Source organism: Sinocyclocheilus grahami, unplaced genomic scaffold (genome assembly GCF_001515645.1).
Source record: "Sinocyclocheilus grahami isolate Dianchi unplaced genomic scaffold, SAMN03320097.WGS_v1.1 scaffold439.1, whole genome shotgun sequence".
NCBI classification, from domain to species: domain Eukaryota; kingdom Metazoa; phylum Chordata; class Actinopteri; order Cypriniformes; family Cyprinidae; genus Sinocyclocheilus; species Sinocyclocheilus grahami.
The window spans coordinates 12,692-27,043 of NW_015505618.1; positions in this window are offsets into that span (position 1 = coordinate 12,692).

Consider the following 14,352-nt stretch of genomic DNA (forward strand, 5'->3'; position numbering starts at 1 on the left):
GATCATATATTTTTGTATTGTAGCCTAATACATATAATAAAAATGTGTTCATTTGCTTGTTTAACGCTATTTAATATGAGTAAATATGTATTTGATATCTCTAAATTTTTCACATCTGTCTTTGCCTGTTTAAAGAGGGCGACACTAGAGGGTGCGAGCTTGTTTATTTAGTGAGAGATGCTGATGGCTGGTGTTCAAGCGCCCTTCAGCAGCATCACAGGCAGTCTTTTGTCTTCAGCAGCAGCACTTTTGCAATGTCACAAAAACATCTCAGCTATTCCTTATCGCGTGCTGTTGAAATGACCACAACATTAGCCTATCAAGTCATTAAAGGAAGGTAATACAGACGTCCAAGAGTTACGTGATGTTTTGAAGAAAGATCTACCAGGGGTGCCCACAGTCGGTCCTGGAGGGCCGGTGTCCTGCAGCATTTAGCTCCAACCATAATCAAACACACTTGAAGCAGCTAATCAAGCTCTTACTAGGCATACTAGAAACTTCCAAGCAGGTGTGTTGAGGCAAGCTGGAGCTAAACTCTGCAGGACACCGGCCCTCCAGGACCGAGTTTGGGCACCGCTGAATACTGTCAACTCAAGCAGCAGCGTGTTCTTTCGAGGCAAGTGAGTGTGAGTGTTTTCAGTGTTGACAAAATGACGGGTGAACCATACCACAGTCAAAACCTCAATCTGCTGACCTACTAAAGCAGGGGTGTCCAAACTCAGTCCTGGAGGGCCGGTGTCCTGAAGCGTTTAGCTCCAACCCCAATTAAACACACCTGAAGCAGCTAATCAAGCTCTTACTAGGCATACTAGAAACTTCCAAGCAGGTGTGTTGAGGCAAGCTGGAGCTAAACTCTGCAGGACACCGGCCCTCCAGGACAGAGTTTGGGCACCCCTGTACTAAAGCATCAGACATAGTCCTCAACTACTAGCATACTATATTATATATATACTACTAGGCAGTGTTGGGAAGGTTACTTTGGAAGTTACCCTATCTAAAATGTAATAAGTAGTGTAACTATTTCAATAAGGCCCTACTTAATGTAACTGATTACATTTGGTTAATTTTGTATAACTTTTCTAAATTTCTAATGTTTTCAGCTGTTAATCACATTCATACATTTAAAGCAGGCAGGGTTAACCTTACAGTAGCACTGGACACGGATTACTGTCACTTTCGAAATCCTTCATCACCTCAATTAAGATTATAATAACTGAATTTTAAAGCACAGCCACCACAACATCAGACTTACTTTGAGATCATTCTGAGGTCAAATACAGATTTAAAACCATAACAAGAAATAGTGTAGGAGCTATGATACTGTTTTTGAAATCAAATCGTTATAGTTACGACAGGAATCTAACAATGGCTTGGAAAAACAGTTAATCCTATAAAATAAAGCATATGCATAAACCCAAATAGGAAATAAAGCAGGTATCAAATAATCATGTGTCCTATTATGTGTCCTAAACTCCTGAAACATTGGTGTCTCATATTTTAGAGCACTCACTGCGATTGCACCCCCTTTGTAATCATTAACATTTTCATAACTGTAAGTGCCATCTGAAATTTACTTCTAAAATTAGCATTTTTTCTCAGGCTCCTATGTTTATGTTCAGTTATTTCACTGTAATGGCAATGAAAAGAATGTATTTATTGCTATTGCAGTGAAATTACTGAACCTACACACAGGCGCCTTATAAAAATGCTCATTTTAGAAGGCTTTTGCATCTGAACTCTTCATTTTTAGCTCCAACCCCAATTAAACACACCTGAAGCAGCTAATCAAGCTCTTTCTAGGCATACTAGAAAATTAAAGGCAGGTGTGTTGAGGCAAGTTGAAGCTAAACTCTGCAGGACACCGGCCCTCCAGGACCGAGTTTGGGCACCCCTGTACTAAAGCATCAGACATAGTCCTCAACTACTAGCATACTATATTATATATATACTACTTGGCAGTGTTGGGAAGGTTAGTTTGGAAGTTACCCTATCTAAAATGTAATAAGTAGTGTAACTATTTCAATAAGGCCCTACTTAATGTAACTGATTACATTTGGTTAATTTTGTATAACTTTTCTAAATTTCTAATGTTTTCAGCTGTTAATCACATTCATACATTTAAAGCAGGCAGGGTTAACCTTACAGTAGCACTGGACACGGATTACTGTCACTTTCGAAATCCTTCATCACCTCAATTAAGATTATAATAACTGAATTTTAAAGCACAGCCACCACAACATCAGACTTACTTTGAGATCATTCTGAGGTCAAATACAGATTTAAAACCATAACAAGAAATAGTGTAGGAGCTATGATACTGTTTTTGAAATCAAATCGTTATAGTTACGACAGGAATCTAACAATGGCTTGGAAAAACAGTTAATCCTATAAAATAAAGCATATGCATAAACCCAAATAGGAAATAAAGCAGGTATCAAATAATCATGTGTCCTATTATGTGTCCTAAACTCCTGAAACATTGGTGTCTCATATTTTAGAGCACTCACTGCGATTGCACCCCCTTTGTAATCATTAACATTTTCATAACTGTAAGTGCCATCTGAAATTTACTTCTAAAATTAGCATTTTTTCTCAGGCTCCTATGTTTATGTTCAGTTATTTCACTGTAATGGCAATGAAAAGAATGTATTTATTGCTATTGCAGTGAAATTACTGAACCTACACACAGGCGCCTTATAAAAATGCTCATTTTAGAAGGCTTTTGCATCTGAACTCTTCATTTTTTTCTCAGTAACTTAAACTGATTACAATTACATTTATTTTGTAATTAAATTACGTAATTTAGTTACACGTAACTTTCCCAACACTGCCTATAGGCCAGTAGTTCTACCGGTTTTGTTTTAGTATCCTAAGTTCAAATTGCTTGTAATGTGAAACTGTACCAAAAATCATAAAGTAAACATGAACTGTGTAGGCCCACCAATATGGAAGATGTTTATAAGAAAGGCTAAATAGGGAAGTTTACATGATGTACCTTTATTGATAAAAATAACAAAATTTTATTAATGTAAGAGTGCAAAAATCCATCTTTTAACCCATGACCTTACTTGACCCAAATATACTTTAATAAACATTTATATTTCAGAGCTGTCGGGGCGGGTTTCCAAATTAATTACCATTCGCCCGTGCATTTCATCATATCTGTACACAGAGAAAGTAGCTCCGGCTGTGGGTAGCATGAAGCTGAAAGTTTGTTGTCACAACTAACGAGAAAAAATTACCATAGATCATTCAAAGCAGCAAACCTCCGTGAATCACTGGTGTTAAAAACAAAGAAACCGGTATTTATTGGTCCATCCTTTCTGATATGATGTCCTCTCCATGTGTACACCAGAACCACATTTATTAGTGCAAAGGAGCAGAGCTGAAGCACAACCAAAGCAATGTATTTCTGCACTTTTATTTTTAACTGCTACAGGTCCATAAGTTACATAGTGTCATTTTAAGTTCATAAGCAACAGCATGATTTCTCGGCCAAGAAACAAACACTGGGACAAATGTTGTATAAATGTTAGCTGTTTTACTAAGTGACAGATGAATTTATGTCAATATTGCATAGTTTGATTGTGTGCATGCACATCCATCGACATGAGTAACAATGGATATGGATTTAGTTTCTCCTTTTAAAGGTTGATAACTCTATTATTTATGTTACTTCAGCTATGCAAATTATGGTTACTTTTATTATTTGCATTTGTCTTTATTAGTCCCTGCTGTTCATGACCATATCAAAAAAATCTTTTACTCATTTTTGGTTTGCAACACAACAGTTGAGATACTATAGCACTCTTCATAATGTGAACAGAGCAGGTCAAGTATTTATGTGAACTATGAATTTGCAGCATCTTTTAATAACTGGGTCCCGTATTTAAATATAGATGCCTTACAAAGCCTTTCCTGTGAGGTCAAACCTCAGATTAATAAACTGCTTTTATGTGTGCCATGCAAAACAAAATATATATATACAATTAATGCATTACACATGCATTCACAGGAACACTTCTAGCACTGATATTGTGGTTTATTGCACTTTAGACCACTGCGGATCCACCATTCATGTTTCTGTAGTACAGCATGACCGGCACTTTTTCATGATTTATGACTTCTGATCACGCCTCAATTCTCCTGTAACTTACTGAAGTAATCGACACAAATATCCTTTGTGCTCAAGGAAACACTTCCAAAGAAACTGCGTGTGAAGACTTGTAAACAAATACGTGCAAGTTAATTACATTAGGGTTACGGGATATAGACATGTGGTTGATGGTTGGCAAGTGCAGTGGTATTAAAGAACTCATCTGGGAACCAGGTGCACAAGTCTTGGCCTGGGCTTTGAATGCATTAACTCCTGCGCTGCAGTTTGTTTTATTAACCTGCATTACAACTTAATCTACATTCACAATGAGCAAACGCATCACACATTCTGTCTTACTGGAAATCACGTGATCTGACCATAAAGGTGTAGATGTAAGGAGGCGTTTGAGCAGCTAATGGGTGTGCTTACAGTGTGCTCAGATCAAGGATGATAACTATAACAATAACTATAACTATAAAGTCTTAATAATCATTCTAATTCTATGAGAATAGGGAAGTTCACACCACAGCTAAAGAGAGCAACAGTTAGGTGCTGGAAGTAAAAACCATTATTTTTCTTATAAACTTATAAGACAGACATACTGTGAGCTATGAGGTTATTGATTTATGGCATATGCTTTTGTTAAAGCTGTCAGTCAGCCTGTATTATTTAAACTTATTTTAAAATATTTAGTTTTGTGGTTTTATATATATATATATATTTCAGAATACTGTATATTCCAGTAAACTAATCATATTAAATTTAAATGTCATTCATGGAATTGTAGTTCTTTTCCTTATTAAAGCAATAAAGTACACAATCTTGTAAAATTTTCTGACCAATTTTCAAGTACTTTTTTTTTTTTGCTCCAAATCAAAGTTTTGAACTTTGTGATTAACCTCATAGCTGGTTGGTTTGGTTCATGGCTTATAACTCCTTTAATGTTTTTAAGATCTCTATATGGAAAAAATACTTCCAGAACCAAGGCTGCTGAAAAAAAATAAATAAAATAATAATATATATATATATATATAATGTTGAAATCGCTTTCAGTATGATTTTTTTCTTGCTAATGAAAGCTAAAAACATTTGACAGCCAATCAGAATCCACCTTTAAAGAGCTTTAGCATACAAAGCTAGATGACAGAACTGCAGCATGCTCTTATAATAAACAAAATGTTTATTAAAATCGTCCATTGATGTGAATGATAATATACTCAGCATCATAGTTTCCTTTATAGTTATTGTTTTTTGGTGTGAATGGGCCTTTATTACATCAACAGTTAAATCAAGCAGAAATATAATGGACAAGCCATAAATTACTTTGTAGAATTATTCAAAAGCATTAAATATGGAGATTTCTTGAGATTCAGTAAGAGTCCGCAGCATCTTGAACTATTGATGGCACTGTGTACGTGGCCTGTTTGATTTGCCTCGATGAGGGAACAAGGCTTAAAGAGCTTCCAAAATACAGATATGCTAACCTTTTGTTATGGAAAAAAGTCCTCAGGAACCAGCATCCATGTCTGCACGTAGCCCTGTCATGCAGCAGTTATTTACAATAGTGATTTACTGGAAACAAGCTTCCTGGCCCTTCTAAGTACTCTTCTAAGTCTTCTTTAAATTAATAGACAAATTAGTCTTAGATACAGCAGAGTTCAAAAGATTCGAGACCACTATTGAAAATGCTATATATATATATATATAATTAGATTTATGTATGCACCCCAGAGTATACTGGACCAATGTTGAATTTGGAGCTGTGTCTGCTTATGTAACTGTGCCGCTGACCTTTTCCACCCCCATCATCCCTTTACATTCCATGTATAAACATTAGTGTTTATATCAGCTGTCTGCTGAAACAGGATCCACTACATAAATACATATCCTGTCTATGTACACAGATAAGAAAAAAGAACATGTTTAGCTTTAAAAGAACCATAAACAGTACAGATGCCTACAATGTCTCTTAAGCCACACAGATTCGAAGCTACTGAAATATTGTCTTAGTAAAGAAATGCTAATATCTAAATATTATCTGGTGCTTGAGGCGCAAGTTCTTTCATGCATCATGAGCCATGCACCCCCACCCTCTCCATCCGCTCGCTTCTCATCTTTGATGTTTGCTTTGTCACGATTACTCTGTGGATATGAAAACAATGGCTTGATTGAAATACATGTAGTTTTGGGCGTGGATGGTCTGTGACTGTCCTTTTCTGATTTTTATTTTTAATTTTTTTTGCTGAACCATGTCTGCAAACATTACCTTGGGAAACATCATACACTGAAAGGAATAGCTAGCAAAACAATTAATAAAAATTCAGCAGTGGACAAAATCCGGTTCCATCCAGTACAGTTCAGACAGCCCTTCTGTTATGTTTTATGTGGTTTACTGTCTCCCTCCTACATCTTAGGGCATGATAATACATTTTACTGATGCAATCTGTAATGTTTTTACTCTATATGACTCAGACATAAGTTAGAGAGCTAAAAGGAGAACTGCCTTCACATTGAATTCTGAAGAAAATGGTGCTTTCTCATGCAAACTTTTTTTGAGTGGTTACCTGGGTGTCACTATTCAGCTGCTATGGTGTCCATTAGCACATTAATCCAAGATGGTGGCGCGTTAACACGCTGCGGCTTATCTCTCTCCCGACAGAATCTATCTGCAATATGCCTTGTTCTATCTGCCATATGCCTTGTGCTTTATATATATATATATATTTTACATTTTACCTTATTTGTATATTTGTATAGTTGTATTTTGTATTTTGTATTTAATCTGTACCTATCTGTATTTATGTTATCTGTATGCACCAAGGGTCTGAGAGTAACGCAATTTCAATTGCTGTACATGTGGAAGAATTGACAATAAAATGGACTTGACTTGACTTAATATGCAGCCATAGGGGTCTTCTAGGTGGTTGCCAGTGTTGCTGTGCAGTTGCTCTGGTGTTTGAGATATTTACACATTATTTAAGATATCATTACTGACTTGACTTGACTTAATATGCAGCCATAGGGGTCTTCTAGGTGGTTGCCAGTGTTGCTGTGCAGTTGCTCTGGTGTTTGAGATATTTACACATTATTTAAGATATCATTCTTGTAAATGTTGCTTGATGTTTCTTCATTTTTTTGCCTCTTTATGAGACGGGCATAGACTGGAATGAAATCTGGTGAGGTGTAATGTGATGTTGCAAGCCACATTTGAACCCGTTTCACCTACATGAGCACCACTGCTGTTACCCACTGCAGCACAGGTTCAAAAAAGTCTAAAGGAGCCATTCACACAGAACGCGTCTTTATATCTAAAAGGTCCGACTTCACGTTGTCAATCCCGTTTACACACTGCATCTGAAACTTTTGTCCGTCATAAAAAAATGTTTATATCCATTGCATGCAAGAAAGGATGACGAATACGAATTTTAATAATTTTTAAAAGACTCAGCATGCAGTGACCTTAAAGGTGCAGTCACACTGCACTTTTCATCCAATGACTTCCATTCATACACATGCGAATGCGTCAGACTGGAAACGTAAATTATTATTTATGTGTTGAATTTAAGTTTTTAAAAAGAAGCTACAGAGCGTGACGTCATACCACAACCGTTGCAGCGTACAAAGAAATGTTGAATGCTCAGAGTCTAGTGTGACAGCGGTTTAAAGCTACAGTGAGCGGGCGTCCAGCGGATTTGACAAAGGAGCGTCCGGAGGGCTTGCGGCAACCACATGTGACGACCCCGGGCTGGACTCCGCTTCATCCACGGTGAAAGCCGATCCGGCGATCCACAGCACGAAGTTGATGTATTTCCTCAGCAACCAGCGCGGATCAGCTCCAGGCATGACGAAGCAGATATCGTCCTCTTTTGGAAGACCAAACAAAGTAGTTTCGCTTTCACAACGAAACACACAGTGCCTTCACGACATGGCGGCAGCAACAAAACTACAGTGAGAATAAAAGTTACGCCTTCTTTCTTTGCTTGAACATTTGGGCGGCGTTATGCAAATCTTCATTCACAGTGACGTAGGCATGTGGGGGCGTGTTAGAACGAGCTGTTTTAGGTAGACGTGGCTGACTCTTAACTTTTATAAAGAATATCTCTTTGGATTTGAGACTTTAGTCTTTGCAACTTTACAGATCTTCTTTATGCACCAAGAGCTTGTAACACTCCAAAGAGAAAGGAAAAATTGAAATAGCATCATATGACCCCTTTAACTTGACACAGCGCTGATGTGCGAGATGCTACAAAAGAGACGTGAACGCATAAATGCACATCTAAAGTGTGCTTACATAGAAAAACAATGAAAAAGTAGCACATTGGAATGGAAAAACTCGTTCTGTGTGAATGATCCCTTAAGTTTTAAAAGCATACATGATACCTTTTTAGCACTGCAAATGCCACTTATTGGATCCTGTTGCAACATTTTCCTCACTCTTCCTCTGTCTGTTACCTGAGTCAGAGGAGGATCCCAGCCCAAGGGTGATCCTGGAGCAGGTCTGCAGTGCAGAACAGTGTTGGCTGAAGTGCAGTATGGATCGCACACGTTAACACCGACGCTGCAGCTTTCTCTCACCTGCAGTTTACAGAGAGACAGACACATTCCTGGCAGCATACATCTTGAGCAAAAAACTCATATTAGAATGATTTCTGAAGGATCGTGGAATACTGAGGACTGGAGTAATGATGCTGAAAATTCAGCTTTGCAACACATAAATAAATTACATTTTAAAATATATTCAAATAGGAAACAGTTCTTTTAAATTGTAATAATATTTCACAAAATGATCAAAATTTTTTGGGGTATTTGTGTATTCGTGATCAAATAAATGCAGCCTTGGTGAGCAGGACGCCGGTTTTAAAAACATTTAAAAACCTTATAGACCCCAAACTAATAAATGGTCCTGTACCCAGGTTCACTTCCATACATTACAGTGTCACATCCAGGTTTGTGTTCACTGCACAAAAAAAAAAAATTTTTCAGTATTTTTGTATTGCTTTCCATTAATATAAACAAGGTGCATTTACTTTTGAAAAATTGCATGAGATATTAAGTGAGATATTTTTCTTACTTCACTGACAAATATTTGAAATGAAAGCATCTAACATAATTTACTGAGATTTATGCTTTACATACGAAAAAATAAAAGCTCTTAGGGGTTAAGAAATCAAGATCAATCTTTATATCATATGCCGTTTTGCTGTTGTGGTTTTGACAGAGTTGCGTGAAGTATGTTTCTGGCCTAAAGCAGCTCATCTGCGTCTCTGTACACCACTGAGAAGCCCGATTGCTTTCATAATGTTAAGAGGGATCATTGACCCTCCATTGACCTTCACCCTCTCTCTGTTTTTGAAATATGATGCCCTCTCTTCTCTAATCTCTCCATTCGGTCTGCCCCGATTACCAAGAGCTCTGGACAGTTTAAAGCATCTCGTCTCTGTTATCATGCTACAATTAAAACTAGCACAGCCCTTTGATCTTTTGATTTAAACAGCCTGTGTCTTCTTGTTACAGTTTCCTCCTGTGGCTGCCTAACTTCATCTTGTGGTAAATAAAAGCTTCCTTCGGCTCTTTTTTCTCCTTCTGGCCGTGATCCCAGAGTAATGCTGAGTGTCCCCTCGTCTTGGGCGGCAGAGACGACTCAGCGGGTTTCGTCTGGCCAACCTCAAACACAGGAGAGGTAGAGACATTTAATAAGAGCCTCACATTTCTCTTTCTCAGTGCCAAGAGATCAGCCGCAGTGCCCTGCTGCCAGCTGACCCACTGTTCCACATCCTTCAGGTTTTTTAGTCAACTCGAGTGATAAATACATCCTAAAGCCTTAATGTGATTGAGTTCCCCTTCCAGAGGGGAAAAAGTCCTTCAGTGTCTGTGAGACAGCTTTAATGAGCCCCAATCATTTTAATGGCATCGCTAATGGACTGCAGGCTTCGTTAAATTCAGCCAGTGTCATAATGCACAATGATATCCAGTGCAATATGAGTTAATACGAGCACATTTCTGATGTCTATCAAGATACGAGGTGAAAAAGTGTGGGAAACACTTTTGTTATATTGAATAGGATTAGCATAAATGACCCTATTACCTTTGTTGGTGTGTTCAAATGTATTCAGGTTGATTCAGTCATGCTATGTAATATTGTGACTGGTTAAAATAAGATGTTCGATGTTCGCGTGTGAAGTACATTTGAGGTTATTTATACCTCAGATGTACTTCATGTGTAAAGCAGCTCTATTTAAATCTAGACAGTAATGACTGTGAGAAATGTCCTTTCTCTCTTTGGCTTGGTTATTTTGGACGTCTCGATCCTTCTGCCTGTTCGTCTGATCGGCATTCTAATTATCAGCTGCTTTAGAAAATAGCTGTTCAATGCTTTCAATTCTTCAACACAGTCCAAAAATACAACACTGAGAAATCATTTGTAAATGTATTGTTAGTGTGCATTTGAGAAGAGGGTACAGAATTAAGGAAATATCAATGCTGATAGTTTTGATAGTTATAGTGCGTTATTTATAATAATTATTGCATAATAATAATAGTAATAATAATTATTATTATTATTGCTTAATAATAATAATAATAATAATCAATTTATTTTAGTTTTATGTATTTATAATAATTATTGCACAATAATAACAATTGTTGCATAATGTAATATTAATAATAATAATAATTATTATTATTATAGTCCTGCATGTTGACTGCATCACATGACTTTGGATTTTTGATTTCAACGTTTTGAAATATTTTAGAAAAATGACTTTTTTTTTCTAAAAAAAAATAATAAGACATTTTTTTAAAAATAATAAAAACTTTATGCAAAATTATTTTATAAAACGAATTTATTTTCAAGGATTCAACCCACTATTAATATATAATTTAATTATTGCTCTTCGAAACGAGCTTTATTCAAGTACACGTTTACGTATTTCATTTTTAATGTTTTTTTTCTTTATCGTTAAATAAAAAGAAAAAATACTATAATGTAATATGTCATTGAATACAATCTGAAGTGAAGAGAAAAATCAGTTCTCGTGAACAGCCTCTCCCGGACAAGGTAAATAAATCAGAAACGGTTTGTTATAATCTCTAATGAAAACATCCTTGAAAGACTTCCTTGGAATCTGTCAGAGAAACCGGTCTGATCCAGCTTGCTGCGTCTTGACAGGAAGTGAGCAGGGCAGAGCCAGCCAGCTGTTTTGGAGGCAGTATGTTTATGGGGTTTTTTCCTGGCGAGGTTGAAGGAAGTGCCAGTTGTACTCAGGTGCTCTCAGCAGCTGGGCCGAATAGGCTGTCTGTTATTCATGTGCGCTGGCTCAGTCGTGCCTCTGAATCTATGATGAGTGCAAATAAGCCGGGGGATGTTTTTATTCCCTCGCATTCAGCAGATTTGCTCGCCCTGGGGAAGACTAGGGCGGATCTCTCAACCCGGCACAGCTGACCCGTATACCTGCAGCGGCTCCCTCGAGACCATCTGAGCCCTGTGTTCCTCAAGACACCCTCACAGGGCCTCACTGCTTTACAGCTGCCAACCATTTGGCCAAATATTTTCCTCACGTGTGGAGTGTATGCATGTGTACATATGGACTGTGGGAAAAAAGCGGGGCCCGCAGAGGGAAAGAGAGAGGTGTGTTTGAGAGAAGAGATGGTGTGTTGGCTGCTGTTTGAACAGGCCTGTTTGGTTTGGCTGCGCTGGAATCTGTTTGATTGATTCTCCTCGGCTCTGCTGAGGATGAACCGCTCGTTGCCTGAGCTTCTTCTTTTCATTTCCTCTTAGCAGGGATACGCTTGTACAATTGATTCTTTTCAAGAAGTGCTTGTTGCTTAGATCTTTAACAGTCTCTGAAAATGCTTTCAGCACTAGAGAGTCTAAGACAGCAGGCTCAAATGCATTTAAAAACCATTATATTCTAAAAAAAGGATTCCAAATGATAGGGCGAGTGTATCACGCTCAGTCTGAAGAGCAGCACAGCTTCACAGGTGTACACCAATGTCGCCTCACAGGAAGTGGGCACGGAAATTGTATTTACCCATCAGTCATCGTGGCCCACCTGAAGTTATGAAAAGAGAAAGAGAGTATTTCAACACTGAAAAAGTATGCACATCGCAAAATAATCAAATAATTCAGTTCAGTTCAATTGAATAAAAGAAACTTTAATTCAGCGCAGAAATCGTTACTAGACAGTTCAACGTGCACCAAACATGTCACTGTTACAATAGGAAGACAAAAGAACCACATCACATTTATTTTCATATTAAACAAACATTTATTAACAACATTTAGGGCATATTTTGGACTTTATATTACTTTTAAATACGTAACATACATGTATACATGACTTGACTACATTTGTTCTAAAGGTTTATGCTTAAAAGTGAAATTCACTTTTTAGTGAAATAATAATGTACTCATGAGTAAAACTAAAATACTTTAGTATAGTAGTATAATAATAGTAGTAGTAGTAGTATGTAAGTATTAACAATGATAATCATTTTTTACCACATTTATTTTAGAGAAATATGAAAATATATATGTATATGTTTATGGACTTTTTATATTATTATTATTAGTAGTAGTATTAACCATAAATAATACCATTATTATTATTATTATTATACTATCATTATTATTACTACTACTACTATTATTATTATTAATAAATAATATTTTATTAATAATTATTTTAACAATTACTCATATCATTTTACTACATGTATTTATTTGTTTGTTTGTTTTTGTTAAATGGATGAGTTGGACTAAATAGTGATTTTTTTATTTAATAACAATAACAAGAACAATAACAATATTATTATTAATGAAGAGAAATGCAAACGCAGCTTTCAGTGGGTCCAGGCCAGGCTCAGATAGTCCTGAGCTTGTGAGCGTCTGAAAGGTTCTTGGAAATTATTTATGCAGAACACGGAGTAATCACTCCACTGTTGTGCATAATTACCATGGACACCTTGAAACCTGTTGAGCGTGTAATCCGCAGTACCAGGAAGATTTCCTCTATCCGCACACATGATATAAGCTTACGTGACAGTCTCTCAGTGCCACTGTCTTTTGTCTTTACACTGCCTGCATGTGGCACACTTTGAGTCTGGAGTTGAGCTACTTTTCAAAACAAACGGATCGTTGTTAACAGGAATGTGGCCCGGAAGATGAAATAGTGCGGATTGAAGCATCATGACTTCCATCAGCGTCAGGTGACACATCAGAGGCGGAGGCAAAACAAACACAATCCCACAAAGACCTCAGCCTGCGTGTTTGCTCTGAGCTGTGGCCGTGTTAGCTATACGACTGAATAACTCTGGCCTGACATAACACGGCTTCATGGCTGCTTGCGTGACAAGGTGGCTATCGTGTGTCATACTGAAACTATCAGGTTTAGAAGAGGAACTCGGTTGAGCGAACATAGAAAGGCCTTCATTCGGTAAACAGCATACAATTGGATATAAACAGTGGTACAAAAGTTGGGGTTGGTGTAGGCTACATTTGCATTATTAAAAATTATATGACTGACTATGTAATGAAAATATTTGAGATTTTGCCTCCACGATAAGTCTTCTTTCAGATTAGTGGAATGAAAACATCCCAAATAGACATTTAAGTGTTTGTGACACTATATTTGCATCTGTAGATTTCATATCTTTAAATTATACCAGGTTTAAAAAAGGTACACTTCCATAATGTACAGTCGTGGCCAAAAGTATCGGCGGTGACACAAATGTAGTTTTTTGCTAAGTTTGCTACTTAAGCTGTTGTGGTGTTCATTCACATTGTTTCTACAAGTATTAGCAGTAACATAATCTAGAAACAATGTGAATGAACACCACAACAGCTTAAGCTGCAAATTTGGCAAAACACAAAATGTATGTCACTGCCAATACATTTGGCCACGACTGCACTCAAAGTGCTCTGTTTTCACGCACTAATTTAATATACCAAAAAGGATTCTTTAGTGGGCCTACTTCTTAAGATAAAATTAAGATCAATTAAGTGTACTTGGTACACCACGAATATGAACTAAAATGTGCTTTTAACACACTAGCTCTGTATTTATGGATTTAGTTACCACTTGTAGTACACTTGATCCCATCTTTCACGCACTAGTACACTACAAGTGTACATTTTTTAAATACAGAGATAGTATGTTAAAAGCATATTTTAGTTCATATTCATGGTGTCCCAAAATAGCATGAGAGTATACTTAGTTGATCTTAAGATTATCTTAAGCAGTATACTAAAGAATCAT